Raw genomic sequence first — 13790 nt, forward strand, 5'->3', positions numbered from 1 at the left:
GACAGAACCGCTTTTCCTTCCTCAACCTCATAAACATAAGTTGCCCCAAACGACGACGACGACGAGGAAGGGTTTCCGCTTTAAAAATTTACAGCTCGACGAAATTTCCCAAGTTGCAACTCCGGCGACACAAAGGGTGGAACCTTCCTCCATGAATATTGCAGCAAATCATGAGACAGCGACAGCCTTTTTTCCAGTCTGGCGAGTCCACTCTGCTGGGTGGGGGAAAAGGGGCACAAGGTTCCAACCTAGCACAACTTGAAAACGGTTCTGCCAAGCCCGGGGACTTTTGATGTTTTCGAGTTCTGGAAAATAAATAGTTGGGGAGCTCCTAGTTTTTCGTGATGTCTTGCAGAGTTGGCACAAACTCGTAGACGAGATACTTACTGCAAATTTATTTAATTTTTTTTTTGTGTTGAAGTTTTTTGAGGATTAAATATAATTTGTTTTTTTTTTTTGCTTTGGATGAAACTTGTATTTCGTATCAGCATCATCAGTTTTTGGTTATACCAAATTAAGTGTAAAGATCCCAAAATCTGAATCTTGAGAAGGGATTTTGTGATTGATTTGGTGTCTTTTGCACAATTTTAGGTTATGTATGATGAGGAATTATTAAGAAAAAATATTTAGAACGTTGCAAATATTTCCAAAGTATAAGTCGGCCTTCAGGGGCCAAATACTAATTTTTTTATTGTACTTTTCTCATTAACAGTTGGCCACTTTAATCTACCAATTCCAGAATTCACGACATTTCCCGAATGTTGTAGAACTTCAAAAAAAATGGCATTTCCTACCCAAAGGATAATAGCATTTTCTACAAATATTAAATATCTAAATTTTGACGAAAACATTTTTTTACATTTTTGCCAAAAATAGAAATAAACCCAATCATTTTTTTTTTTAATATACTTCAAAAATAAAAGCGCCGTTAATATTGATTCCAGTTATTGAAAGAGTTATTATGATGTTTAAAAATATTGTTTTAGTTTTCTTGTTGATTTCCTGGATCAAAAGTATTCAATCTGCAAAAAAATCCAATCTTATAATTAAATTTCCATAAGAATTCAGGTTTTTTTCCTATCAACCAGCAAAAAAAAAAAAAAAGCTTTTTCACTTCGATAAACTTGGCCATAATAAAAACAAAATCTTTCGACTCATATAAAAATTCCAGCGCATAAGACGTTCAAGTAGAACTGATTGAAAATCTGTACATAGTATTGAAAGAATCTAAGAAAAATAGAATATAGTTTGAAAGTGTGTTTGGGATTCCCGATTTTTTTCGCCATTTTCTCGATGACCATTTTTTTCGATTTTTTTGATTAAATTTAGGAAACCCAAAAGGTTTCGGATGGTGCAAATTGAGCTATGTTTAAATGAGCTTTTCAAATACAAACATTCTAGAATTCTTTTCCCCTGTTAGGCTAGATTTAAATCATTATTTATAAATATTAATAAGAGGAGGCTATATCTCAGCAACCAGCAGTTTTTTCAACCAAGTCTTAAAAAAAAAGTGGAACGACTTTCTTTAGGCTCTTTAAAAATTACTGTTGGTGCTTTTCATTCATAAAATAATTTAACATTTAAAAATCGATAATTTTTCTCAAATATTAACCTCAAATTGTATGTACCTTAAAAACAGTGCACAATATAAAAAAATATTTTCGATTGCGTTTTCGAAGAAACCAAATCGATTAGAAAATCCCTTCGCAAGATACGGACATGCCTATTTTATACGACCAGCCCGCAAATTGCATGGAAAACTTTTATCCATAATAAAAAAAATACAGCATAAAAAAATCTAAAAAAAAAACATTATTCTGGAGAATTAATCCATTTATAAAATTATAGCATTCATGTTTGATCTTAATTTAAAAAAAAAAAAAACAACGACAAACAATAAAATATTGATTTTCCGTGATTCGATTATCCGACATGAAGTTTTTGTGAGGACTTTAGATAACAGAGTTTTGGCTGTAGTAATTTCCCTATGTGTATTGTAAAACAGACTTAACAACATTAATTCATTGATTACTCAATAAATTGTGTAAAACAAACCAAATCAGCCAAGTAACAACTAACAGACACACCCCATAAACTATCTCCTGGTGCCGATCTAGGTCAGTAGGTTGTCCGGAAACTATTTTCTTCCTCCCCCGTCCCAGTCCAGATGGTTCCTTGACTGCGCTACCGCGTGCAACAAATTCCACATTGATTTATGCTCCGCGTTCCAAAAACAATCATTCCATTCCGGAGGATCCTTCGTCCGCTTACGAAACCACCACCACCATTAGGGTGCAGCTCTATTCCTCGGCCAAACAAATCCAAAACCACAACTCCAACGGATTTTTGGGGTTGATTTATATCCAAAACCACCTCCTTCTCTCCCCTGTTGCCCAAAAATTCGAACTGTGCAATGTTTGCGAAATCAGACAAAAGGAAAATTTAATTCCATTTTGAGGAGGGGCGAGGAAAATCCGATTTTACAAGGCCACCGCCCATTTCCGCGAGTTTCCCCCCACGTCTGTTGTTTTCCACGCCAAACTTGCAAATATTTTTTTATTGATTTGGGTTCGGCCAAAAAAGTGCCAACCTTGCGCGAAATATCCAAATTAATTCGGGTATAATCCCATCAGCGAAAGCCGCCCAAGGTACACATTGTAAATCGCTTCTAATTGCAAATTAACATGACGGCATCCCGGGAGGAGCGTGACGAAATCGTTTTTCGACAGAAAAAGTTTTTGGGACAGTATTCAAATTTTCCGCGTTGTCGAAGATAAACACCGCGCGGGGAAAACTTGGCAAATTTTCCCCTCCAAGGACAGGCCAAACTGCCGAAGCGGGACTTCTGGACAAACAAGTCATCAGCGCAGTTTTGTCGCTGGCAGCTAGTTTTAAATTAGTTAGTGAAACTGTAATCAAATTTAAATTTCTGCGAAGCGAAGAAGACCTATTAACATTTGACGGATGATCAAAGTTGGCGAATTTCTGCGGAAGTTTCGCGCTTGTTTTCCTGGCGTAAACAAATTTGAACTTCCTTAGAATGTCGTGACGCACCGGGAAGTTGAGTGAAGTTTTGCGACCGTAAAAATGGGACAGCCTCAAACACTACTTTGTCTTGTAGATTAAAAAAAAAAATCTCGAAATTTCTCTCAAACATCTTGAGATTGACTAATAAAGCATCCATCCAGCGACATTTCGCGCAAGAGAAAAACTAACATACACGGAGAAAAATCAGTTCTCAAAATCGTGAAAAAGCGTTCATGAAATCGGAAACCACGAACAAAGTGTTCATATTGTATTAGGATAACATTCCATGAAAGTTGAACACTTTGTTCGTGGTTCCCAATTTCATGAACAATTGTTCACGATTTTGGGGACTGATTTTTCTCCGTGTACTCGGTCTCTTTCGATTTTTTTTCTCAGAAGGTAGCTGCCGACTGAAACTCTAGAATTAAAGTTTTTTTTAAAATAAATTCAATGATTTCAATAAGAAAAATGTTAAATATTTATCTTGATAATTTGAAGAATTGGCCAACTATGATTCCATCACTCCGCTCAAACTCAAGCTAATCCAACTTTCTACAGTCGATTGACATTTCATGAACTGTTGACAATTGTCGAGAGTATCGCCGGTATCTTGCTGAACGTCGTTACTTAAGAATTTTCAGGAATTTCTGTTCGAAATCTCATTACTAGAGCAGTTCTCCACGGAATCGGTATTTTTTCTTTAATTTTAATTTTTGTATTTTTTAAATCCGGCTGAAACTTTTTTGGTGCCTTCGGTTTGCCCAAAGAAGCCATTTTGCATCATTAATTCGTTCATATAATTTTCCATACAAATTTGGCAGCTGTCCATACAAAAATGATATGAAAATTCAAAAATCTGTATCTTTTGAAGGAATTTTTTGATCGATTTGGTGTCTTCGGCAAAGCTGTAGGTATGGATATGGACTACACTGGAAAAAAAATGATACGCGGTAAAAAAAATTTGGTGATTTTTAATTTCACTTTTTGTCACTAAAACTTGATTTGCAAGAAAAATCTATTTTTATATTTTTTTTTTCTGATATGTTTTAGAGGACATCGAATGCCAACTTTTCAGAAATTTCCAGAATGGGCAAAAAATTTGCAAAAAATCTTTGACCGAGTTATGAATTATTGAATCAAAACAGATTTTAAAAAAATCGAAATATTGGTCACAAAAATTTTTCAACTTCATTTTTCGATGTAAAACAAATTTGCAATCAAAAAGTACTTCAGTGAAATTTTGATAAAGTGCACCGTTTTCAGGTTATAGCCATTTTAAGGTAACTTTTTTGAAAATAGTCGCAGTTTTTCATTTTTTTAAATAAGTGCCCATGTTTGCGCACCTTTGAAAAAAATATTTTTGAAATGCTGAGAAATATATTTTGCTTTTTTGATTTTTGTTGATACGACCCTTAGTTGCTGAGATATTGCCATGCAAAGGTTGAAAAACAGGAAAATTTATGTTTTCCAAGTCTCACCCAAACAACCCACCATTTTCTAATGTCGATATCTCAGCAACTAATGGTCCGATTTACAATGTTAAAATATAAATTATTCTTGAAATTTTTCGATCTTTTCGAACAAAATATTTTCAAAAATTTAAAATCAAGACTAACATTTCAAACGGGCCAAACATCCAATATAACGCCCTTTTGAAATGTTAGTCTTGTTTTAATTTTTTTCAAAATATTGTTTTCGAAAAGATCGGAAAACTTCACGAATGTTTCATATTTTAACATTGTAAATCGGACCATTAGTTGCTGAGATATCGACATTAGAAAATGGTGGGTTGTTTGGGTGAGACTTAAGGGTCGTATCTACAAAGTTCAAAAAAGCAAAATATAGAGAATTTTCTCAGCTTTTCAAAAATATTTTTTTCAAAGGTGCGCAAACATGGGCAGTTATTAAAAAAAATGAAAAACTGCGACTATTTTCAAAAAAGTTACCAAAAAATGGCTATAACTTGAAAACTGTGCACTTTATCAAAATTTCAGAAGAGTACTTTTTGATTGCAAATTTGATTTTACATCGAAAAATGAAGTTGAAAAATTTTTGCGACCAATATTTCGATTTTTTGAAAAAATCTGTATTGATTTAAAAAATCATTACTTGGTCAAAGATTTTTTGGCATTTGATAACCTTTAAAACATAAAAAAGTGTTTTTTTGCAAATCAAGTTTTAGTGACAAAAAGTGAAATTAAAAAACACCAATTTTTTTACCGCGTATCATTTTTGCCGAAGACACCAAATCGATCAAAAAATTCCTTCAAAAGATACAAATTTTTGAATTTTCACATTTCATTTTTGTATGAACAGCTGCCAAATTTGTATGGAAAATTATATGAACGAACTAATGATGCAAAAATGGCTTCTTTGGGCATACCAAAGGCACCAAAAAAGTTTCAGCCGGATTAAAAAATACAAAAAAAAAGTCGAATGACCTAAATCTCAGAGAATTGCTCACTAGTCCCCAAAACACCAAGCCATAAGCAAGATCAAACTAATTGGATTATTAAAATTTAATATTGAAAAACCACACCAGGTGAATTCGCTAGATCGCGAATTTGAGACGAATTCACCCCCCTAACCGCGGGTCAAAGTTCAACGCTCGAACGTGATGAATTGCTTGCCTGTTTGGCCTGTTCCCTTTGAAGTTGGCGGGATTCTTTCCCCTCCAGGAAACTGGAGACCACCTCGCAAGAAAACAAGAGACTTGCAAAGTTGAAGAGATTACATCAATTTATTCAAAACAAGGCGCACAATTTGGTTCAACAACTCGCCCAAGGAATCGTTGACCTCGGCGTCGGCTCAAAATGTGCGCAATTTATTCCAAGAATGGCTTCGGACAAAGACCCTGAACGACCCAAGAACGATGCATTTTACTCCATGGCGATGCATTGTAATTATCTTGCCGCTGCCGCTGAAGGGTACACTCTTTGTTGCATTTTTATTATTATTTGGGGGTTGGTTTGAATCTCTCTTTTTTAAGTTTAAAGTTATTTAACTTTTTCATGCGAAAGCTATCTTTCTAAGAAATAAAAATGGTTCAAACTATCTACCTTTCTACCTCAACATCCGATCAAGTTCAACGACCCCGTCTGCACGTTCTTACTCCCTTGGAGGACAATGCCCTTTACGCCGTTTTTTCAGGGTCCAACCTTGAACTCCCAGCCCGGGGGGCAACCAGACGTCAGATCGTACGACGACGGCCGGGTGCAATGACCAGCCTGCGATCTCAACCAGAATGTGCAGTCTGCCGCCGCCCTCCCAAACTCCTGGCGATGCACTCAAAAACGCAATCCCCCCTCCTCGACTGTAAGACAACTTCGGACAGCATGCGAAACAAGAACTGCATAACGAAAAAAAAAACATGCAGAACATAGTCCACACCACCACCAGACCGCGGAAACCCGTCTCGACGCGTTGCTGGTTGTTGTTGTTGTTCAGGGACAAAGGAGCATCAAACTCGATCAACCCGGTTCCCTTCGACCGCGTCAAGACCCGCCGCCTCCCCGCACTGGCTTATTTCGGCCAAGGTAGGTTACTCCCGAGCGAGCGCAGTGACCGGGCAAAGAAGTTGAACGACGCAGAACTTGGAGGCTCGACCCGGTACGACGAACTTGATGAGACGTACTGTGGGTCAACGTGTTACTGCGTGTTGGTCAAAATTAGTGTTCATTGACCTTGTACCGTTTCATGGTTGTTTTTAAAACACAACTTAAGATATTTACAAATAAAATGAATTGTGTGATGAAAAGTTCAACTTTTCAGCACTCATTTCTAAGTAATCCTTTTGAACACTGTTTAGTTTTTGAGTTGACCAGCTTTTGAGTTGACACTCGTCGTTTTTATTCTACTCGGCAAAGCCTCGTTGTGCGACTTCTGCTGGAAAAAAAATCATTTTGCAACTTGTTGCATAAACTAATACCTAAACGATCAAATTAAAAAAAATCGATGATTTAAATAATTTACCTCCCAGGTATCACTCCAAAAAAGTCACAGTGTGTCGGCGCTGGTTCCGTACCAGAGGGTTGCACTCTATAATAATAATAAAGAACAAGAACAACTCCTCGGTCGGTTCTCCCCCCGTCCAACGTGTGTTCCCAGACCCAGAACCAGACCCCTCCTTCCGACGGGCCTTGTGCTAACTTATTCAGGAGGCATTCACCTTTCCTGGATGTTCGCGTCGTATACGCCGTCTGTCGATAACTCTTTCCGAACTTTAGTGTGTAAACGCAGAACCTGGGGGAGGAGGCCGGTGGGAAAACTTGGCCGGGGATCGTTAAGAGTGATGATATCCAAGCCAAGGCGGTGTCACCTTTGGTCATAATTTTGAGAATGTGTGTTGTGTTGAATATTCGAGCTCGTGTTTTTTTTTTTTTTGCTTGTCGGTTTTTTCGTTCACTTTTTTTGCGAGCAGTTCCTGCTCATGGTTTGTGAAAACTGAAATTTGCAAATACAAAAAAAAAGAGAATGAGAGTCACAAAGCGAAAAAGGAGGGAATATTTTTTGCTGCTTTTTTGTGTTTGATTCGCAAACGATTGTGTGCATTTTTTATGCATTGAATCGGCTGTTTCTATTTTTTTGTGGGTTTCGTCTGAATACTGGTTGAGTAAATTTGAAGAGGACAACGATCCGGTTGACTGAATGGACGTGAACTTGAACAGAGCTTGATTGTTTGATATTTGAGGGTCTGATTAAAAAAAAGTTGCAAAATCTTCTCGTTTTGGTAAGTTTTAATTTTGAAAACATTTTTTTTGCAATTCCGTCGTGAAACTACTTACTTTTCCTGTCATTCTTGAACGACGAAATAGCCTACTTTTCTGTACCAAAAATAACAGAATCGAATAGCAACACTTTTCAAAATAAATGCTGAAAAGTTCTACTTTTCAGCACTGAAATGGGTGCTGAAAAGTTGAACTTTTCAGCACTTGTTTTGAAAAGTAACACTTTTCAACATTTTTTTGATTTAAACGATTTCTTGACAAAATACATGAAAATTCGACTTAAAATTTTTACTCAAAGGGTGTTTTTCGAAATTGCAAAAACATTTTTTTTTTTAGATTTTCACGAGACGTTTAAGAGAAATTTAATGTACTTTTCGAATCTACATTGACCAAGAAGGGTAATTTTTTCATTTAGAACAAAAAATTTCATTTTAAAATTTTGTGTGTATTTCTAACTTTGCTTGTTGGTCGTCGTTTATCATGGCCGTTCATGGTCACTCGCCACAGACACGGACGACAAAACAAAGAGAAACGCAAAAAGTTTATAACTTTTTCAAAACTTTTTTTCGTAAAATCGCGATAACTCGTGGTGTTTTTAAGCAAACCCCTTATGTTAATACATCAAAAATTTTGTTTTAAAATGAAAAATATTGTTCTAAATAACCCTTCTGGGTCATTGTAGATTCTAAAAGTACATTAAATTTCCCTTAAAATGACATGTTCCAATTTTTTTTTTACAATAACGCAAAATGGCAGAGTTTTTTAAACTTTTTAGTGTTTTTTTAGATGAAAAATACGTTTTTTCGGAATTCTGAGTACGCCATCAAATCGGGCGTACAATTTAACATAAAAGTCCTTTTGACACAAAATTTCAGTCTCATCACCGTTTCAGGCTGAAAATTATTGAAAAACACCTCTTTTTTCGCATGTTCAAAAATGGAAGGGGTCGTACCGCCCCTCCGTCACGAGATATCAAAAAACGGACCTCGGATTCGTGATCAGGGACAAAAGTTACCCCTTAGGATAAGTTTCACGAGAATCGAAGAGGGGTCGGGGCAACTTTTCCCGATTTCGTGTGAGTTGGTAGAGAAATACCCATTTATTAAATTTTGTGTAAAATTGAGAACCAAAAAAAATCATAGAACATTACAAATGTATCGTATTACAGACCGTACAATTGAGTTAGGGGAAAGTGGGGCAAGTGTAACAAGCTAAGAAAATGCTCGTTATAACCCATGTGGGTCTCGTGGCGCAGGGGTAGCGGCTTCGGCTGCCGATCCCGATGATGCTATGAGACGCGGGTTCGATTCCCGCCTTATCCACTGAGCTTCTATCGGATGGTGAAGTAAAACGTCGGTCCCGGTTTCTCCTGTCTCGTCAGAGGCGCTGGAGCAGAAATCCCACGTTAGAGGAAGGCCATGCCCCGGGGGGCGTAGTGCCAATAGTTTCGTTTTTTTAACCCATTAAAAAGTTAAAAAATGTGTCGGATTTTATTATAATCATCTTATTCTAGGTCTTGACTAACACTTTGTTAGAAAAAGTTTTTTAAACATCCTGTTTTTTAATGTAAAAAATTGATTTTAATTTTTTTGATTTTCCGTACCTTCTACTCAACTAGTGGGGCAAGATGAACAACCCGTTGGGGCAAGAGGAACAATGCATGAAAAAACATGTTAATTTGCTAACAATTGAACTGTTATCACTTAGATACATCAGATTAGAATGTATTTGAAAGGTTTCTTCCATTTTTAGGTTAAATAACAATATTTTACTAAAAAAATTATCGTTTTTACGAAAAAAAATATTATTTAGATCATAAATAGTAAATTTTCATAATATCACTATATTTTGCATGGACATTTTTTTTAACAATTGTTTATCAGTTTTTAAGTACTTTCATGTATTTATTTCCCAATTTAATATGTTGTTGTAGCAATTCGTATTTTTTTCCATACTAAAAATCCATGTGGTACACTTGCCCCACCTGAACAAGATTTTTAAAAGCTCTCAACAAAAATAACCAAAAGTTAAATCAAACTTTGTAATAGGTGCATGTCATTGGTAGGGATACTACTGATCTAGGAAAAATAGCATTTTGATAAAATGAGCCTTAAAACGAACCCTAAGCCTTATTTTGTACTATCCAAATATTATAAGAAAACACAGGTTTGGAAAAATTACTTCATTAAATCTTATGCTCCGTGGCATTTACGTCGTTTTGGCGGTTATGTGGTAGAAGAATCAGCTAATTGCATTGCTAGCAACAATTCCTCATACTGGAAATAATCAAAATTGTAAAAATGACGGCCGTACGAGCGATTGTTCCTCTTGCCCCACCTTCCCCTATTTATTTTTCCATAAAGCCGATGCAAATATTTTTCAAAGTTTTTATCCCTTGACTCTGACCGAGGTCAGAGTTTCTCCTACCGTTTGAAATTTGCTCAGCAAAAGATTGAAAAATGAAATGAAATCTTACAAAAATCATGTATGTAGAAGACCAAAAGATTACCAAAATCAGGTATTCCAAGGACGTGGGAATACCAAAAAATAAAACCATGGCAATACCAAGTTTGGTATTCAAGCAATGTTCCAAAAAATCAGAATACCTAAATTTGGTATTGAAATGGTTTTATTTTGTTGTATTATTTTACCCTTAGAATAACTTAGTTTGTTATTGTTGTGATTTATTTGTTGTAATTGGCCCCTGCTTGCAAGTTATGCGAAACCGACAAAAGGAATGCTTTCTTCGAGTGTTTAAAAATCCAAAAAATCATCGAAGAAGTAAGGCATCGAGATAGAGAGGATTTTAAGGAAAGGACATCAAAGTATGCAATTTGAAGGGACTGATCAAACCATCGAAAGATCGCGCAATTTTGAGATAGCGAAAATCGACAACTGTATTTGAATTTCAGATATGTTTTTTGTTTTGAATTTAAGCATTTTTATAGGTTTATGTCCTTCGACTAGGTCGAAATTCGAGGGAGAACTTTGGAGAGAACAAACAATTAGTTGCAAGGATGGAATAATCGCAAAAAAAATCTATTTCGCTTGCGAACATTCTTCACCCGCGAAAGAGAGAGGAGGCAAATCACGCAAAAGAAAATCGCTCCCGAAGTTCTCCAAGAAAATCAATCTGCTGATGATTTTTGGTGAATTTCCTTGTCAGCACCACTTAATAATATTTATTTCACTTTGTTTACACACATTGCCCATCTACAAAATGTGACAGGTCATTTTTCGACGTGTGACGTTACACTTGCAAGTGTAGTGGTGAAAAAAATGTTCCGCCGAATAATCAAGATGATGATTTTTTTAGATTCTTTTTACCGATCTTTCGTGCGCGAGAGAGGAGAGCTATGCTCCTTTCGGTTTTTTTCTCTTGATGAACGTCAAGAGATTTTCTTTTGATGATGATTATTCCATCGCTGATTAGTTGCAATAATTCGATCATCCGAAGTCCCGGACAAACCTTTGGATAATCAAAACTTCGGATAATCGAGTCTGGACTGTATAAAGAACGTTTGATAGCCTTAGTCAAAGGAAGAAAAAGTTAAACTGTGAAAGTACTCAAGAAATGCAACTTTCATAACGTTGCGCAACCAAAACAATCTTTTGCACTTGACTCATCATCGAAAACGGGCCAGCAATTATTAAAACTTTATGATGCACTTTTTTAATGGTGCATACTGTGTGCGCCTTTTGCCTCTCCGCAACCCAACACGATTCACTCAGCAACAACAAAAACAACAACAACAAAACTTGTGACAGTGTGTGGTTTACGTCTGACTCACACCACCAGCAAGTAAAATCACACGGAGCAAGGTGAGTGCCATGTTTGCAAGTGGTTGTTGATTGAGAGGAATTGAGTGAGTGAAATTGGAAATTGATTTAAAATTTAGATGTAAAGTGAAATAAACTTGCTTGTAATTTTTTGTTCAATAACCAATCAAAAAGGAATTTTAGATAAGTTTTTATGTGGAACGTAAAATTACAGCGAATTTTTACAGTGCCCTGTAATTTTACACTGGTATTGGTGGCATGTTTCGGCGCGCGTGTGAGCTCATCGACGGCGATGTCGAATGATATTGCCTGTGTATTCGGGGTGGGAACACCGCAGGAAGAGCGGAGAGGATGGAGAGTGGAAGAATCGAACTAACCAGGAGGAGGATTCCCTCTTCTTTTTCCCCCTGCTCTGTCTGGGTTGTATTTTTTTTACAGGATGATGATGACGGAATTAGGTTTTACAGCGTGACGTCACGAGCGCACACGCACACACATTTTTACTTAGACACACGTGCAAAAAATGTAAACAGTGCAGCCGAACTGTCAAATTTCTAACCTAAAAATCGAGTCGGCGTAAAACCTAATGCTCATCGATGGCTCTAATATGATTTTTTTTTTGTGTTTCGATTATTTTCTGTGAGTGTTGATGATCGTGAGAGCATTTTTTTCTGTATGAATTGCATCGAATTCCAGGAAATTTCAACAGAAAGTGACACAATAACATAAGACTGACGTTCGTTTGACACTTACCACAACAGCCATACACATTGAATTAGAAATGCTGACGGGTTGGGACCGTGTTACGTGAATGTCGTCGTCCAGAACTGGCAAAACGGGCGGAATCACCACAAAAGTACCACGAGTGTCGTTTGGGACTGTTTAGCTACAAGCTGCTCAATTTTGCAAACTTTTTTTTCCTCGCTAGCCAACCAACACTTGACGCGCCTTGGCACTCTAACCAAACTTTTTCTTAGCTATTTCTTGCTGCTTTCTTCGCGAAAAAGAAATATTTCACCAACACTTTCACCCTTGGATATTTGACAGAAACTTGCACTTTTGTGGCAAACTTAGCCTACTTTTCCGTGATAGCCACTTTACTTTTGCACAAAAAACGCCAAAATCAGCTCAAGGCCTACTGCTTCCTTTCGCCTTATTTTGCTGTTTTGTCGGGCGCAAATTTGGCCCCAAAACTGACCCACTTGGTGACACAATAGACACTTGCTCGCAACTTTCAGGCCAGATTTTCAAGCTTAAATTTTGCCAACTCCACTCTGGCAGACACGCAGCTCTTTTTCCTTTATTTTTCTCAACACCAAAAGACAACCAGGAAACGAGCGAGCGACAACACACTCTCCTTTTTCTTCCAAAAATCAAGTGTGACAGACACACAGCCGACGATCGAGACGACACCTTAAAACGCCAAAAAAACGCCAAATGGGACACACGAACGAAACGCTGCTGCTGCGCTGCTCAACCACTCGGTTTGAAAGTTGTCTCAAAACTGAGTCCGCCACTGACAGTCGCACACTTTCGACAGTCACTCACGTTGGGTGACGGGACAGCATGGTACGCACACAGCCAAGGACGCCCAATGCGTGGTCAACGAGAGGTGTGACATAGTGTGAGTGAGTTACCTAAAAAGAATGTTTTGTAAAAAATATTAATGAAATATGAGAAAGGTCTTTTCAGAACACTTAAAAGAAAAGGTTTCAAAAACCATTTTTCACCTTAAAATATTCTAACGAAATTAATTTCACCTTAAAATCCATCGCCAAACCATTAATCACCAACACCACAAAAATCACATTGTGGCATACCTTGCTGTTAGCATATAATGTTGGCGGAGACGCACATGACCGACTGTGTGACAGCCCAACCTGGCCCACTCAACCCCGAAATGAGTGCTCGTCGAGAGCATAAAGGACGGGCGTGGAGGAGGATTATGCTGCACGGGCACAAACAGGGGGTCTTATGTCGGGAGCATAAATGTAGCGTAAAATGAGAAACAATTGTATTCAAAGTTAAATAAATAGGGTGTGTATTTATGTTTGAATCAAAATTACGGTTGAAATCTTGGTTGAAATTCATAATTGGTACTACATTTTTGATGATAAATTCAAACACGTAATCACTGACTAAAATATTCCTCGTGTAATAAAATAATCGATGAAAAACCATTGAAAACTTTTAATTTAATTTTCAAGAACCCCTTAAAGTTTCCGTAAAATGAATTGAAACAAATTTACAGAATTC

General features: G+C 36.9%; 2 protein-coding genes across 3 annotated transcripts in view; one reads left to right on the plus strand and one right to left on the minus strand.

The window, feature by feature from the left end:
* Positions 1-527, plus strand: part of LOC128092736 (uncharacterized) — a 238866-nt gene extending 238339 nt beyond the window's left edge. Inside the window, exon 2 of the mRNA XM_052707191.1 lies at positions 489-527. The gene's annotated coding sequence lies outside the window, so the exon portion shown is untranslated. The remainder of the gene's footprint in view (positions 1-488) is intronic.
* LOC120416771 (PRL-1 phosphatase) overlaps positions 1-13042 on the minus strand; it is a 92047-nt gene extending 79005 nt beyond the window's left edge. The window contains exon 1 of one of the 2 annotated variants that reach the window (XM_039578629.2): positions 12288-13042. The gene's annotated coding sequence lies outside the window, so the exon portion shown is untranslated. The remainder of the gene's footprint in view (positions 1-12287) is intronic. The other variant, XM_039578632.2, reaches the window with a different exon arrangement.
* Positions 13043-13790: the final 748 nt, after the last annotated feature.

This window comes from Culex pipiens, chromosome 2 (assembly GCF_016801865.2).
Source record: "Culex pipiens pallens isolate TS chromosome 2, TS_CPP_V2, whole genome shotgun sequence".
Classification (NCBI taxonomy): Eukaryota; Metazoa; Arthropoda; class Insecta; order Diptera; family Culicidae; genus Culex; species Culex pipiens.